Below are 2,108 nucleotides of genomic sequence, written 5' to 3'. Positions count from 1 at the left end.
TGCTGAGTTTTCCAAATTAGCTGGCATATTGAGTGCAGCACTTTCACAGCATCATCTTTCAGGATTTGACATAGCTCAACTGGAATTCCATCACCTCTACTAGCTTTGTTTGTAGCGATGCTTCCTAAGGCCCACTTGACTTCGCATTCCAGGCAAGGGTTAAGCCCAGCCTAAGTGACTTGGTCCTGTGCTGCCCCCTGGTGTCCACCTCTAAGGTTAGTCCCAGACCCTCCCATTCCTGAGAAGAAACTGCCTGGGGGCTTTTCCTGCCTTGTCTTGATCATTTCTGACAGATGATGGTTATTATTGCCCATTTTATGAATGAAGAAAGCCCACATCTGTCCGTTTCTTTGGAAAATATTTGTTGAGTACCTATTATTTGTCAGACACTTTGCTAGGGCTTCCCTTGTGGCTCAGCTGATAAAGAATCCGCCTGCAATGCAGGAGACCTGGGTTCGGTCCCTGGGTCAGGAAGCTCCCCTGGAGAAGGGAAAGGCTACCCACTCCAGTGTTCTGGCCTGGAGAGTTCCATGGACTGTATTGACCATGGGATCACAAAGAGTCGGACACGACTGAGTGATTTTCACTTTCACTTTGCTAGGAGCTGGTGCTTCACTGATGAATTTTCTGCCCCCATCAAGCTTCCATTTTGGTCTGTGATGGGGAAGGAAGGTAGTAAATAGTGAACAAGATAGTAAGCAAATGCACAGCACTGTGTATGTGTGCATGAGTGTGTGCACCTGTGTATGCATATGTGTGCATGTACATACGTGTCTATGTACACATATGCATGTATTTGTGCTTGCATGTAGCAGCTTAGATGTTAACTGACTTGTCCCAGCTCACAGAGATGCTGCTGGATTTGAGCCCAGTTGTCACGATCATACATAAGCCCTAACTCCATGGTATGTGCTTATCCTCACAACAACCTTACTTTATCCTATCTTGCAGATGGGGAAAAAAGCACAGAGAGGCTAGATAACTTAGTGACCCAAGGTCACTTAGCCGCTGAATGGTGGAACTGGACTTGAACCCAGGTGCTTTGGCTGCAGAGCCTGTCTTCTTAACACCATGCTACACAAACTCTGTGAGTTTTGGTCTTTAGGGCTTCAGTGATGGTGGCCACAAAGCCAGTGCCACCCTCTCCTCCCACCCAGCCAAGAAGGATCAGGAGAGCCCATCTTGGCCCGTCTCCTGTCTCCAAACTATCCAAGATAATTGAGTCACCTCTTGTCCTACTACTTGCAGAGAGTGGGTAGGAGTGGGTGCCGTGGATGGTCCCTGCTCTCAGGGAGCCTGATGACCTGGCCGTGGGTGGAGAACAACCCTGCTGGGCTGTGAGGTGAGGAGCTCAGGTACAGGGGGCAGGGAAGGCTTCCTGAAGGAAGTGAGGGTGGTGCTGGGCCCAGAAAATTGAGTAGGATTCAGATGTACATTTCCATGAGGGAATAGGGTGAGCTGAGGCTTGTAGGGAGGAAGCGTGAAGCTGCCCATGGCTCTGAACTTCAGGGCTTGTCTGCCAAGCTGAGAAGCCTGACTGCCTATGGGCTGGGAGCCTTGATGGAAAGGATAGGGCCAGGTCTGGGCTTTGGAAGAGCCTCTGGCTGCAGAGTGAATGGTGGGCTGGGGCAGTGAGATCTGAATCAGGATATCAGATAAGGCCTGTTGCAGGCGTCCAGGTGAGAAGGATGGAGACAGCCAGGGGACAGAGATGAAGGGCTCACAGAGGCTGAAGCCAAGGTGAGTTTGGAATCACCTGGCTTTCCCCCACTTCCCTCATCTCTCTGACTTCCATTCCTCCAATTTCCACCTCGCTCACTCTATTCTTTGCTCTTGCATTATTAAAGAAAAATTATGCTGACACTTATTCAAATGCTGAAGACTTTATTCAAGACTATTGCAGTAGGGAAGAGAGATTGGACTCAGCTCTGAGGGCAGCAAAAATAGCTGGGAACTTGTAAGCAAGGAGCAGAGTGAGGGGTCAGTGGACAGAAAGTTACCAAGAGGAGGCTTCAAGGATAGGGAAGTCCTTGCTAAACTGGCCTAACAGGATTCTGCTAAAGGCAAGCCAAGGACTTGGATGTCAAGGGGAGAGGGGTTCTTGCTAG

Source organism: Bison bison, unplaced genomic scaffold (assembly GCF_000754665.1).
Source record: "Bison bison bison isolate TAMUID 2011002044 unplaced genomic scaffold, Bison_UMD1.0 scf7180017864039, whole genome shotgun sequence".
Classification (NCBI taxonomy): Eukaryota; Metazoa; Chordata; class Mammalia; order Artiodactyla; family Bovidae; genus Bison; species Bison bison.
The sequence above is the reverse complement of the archived record's forward strand: the minus strand, read 5'-3'. Positions refer to the sequence as shown.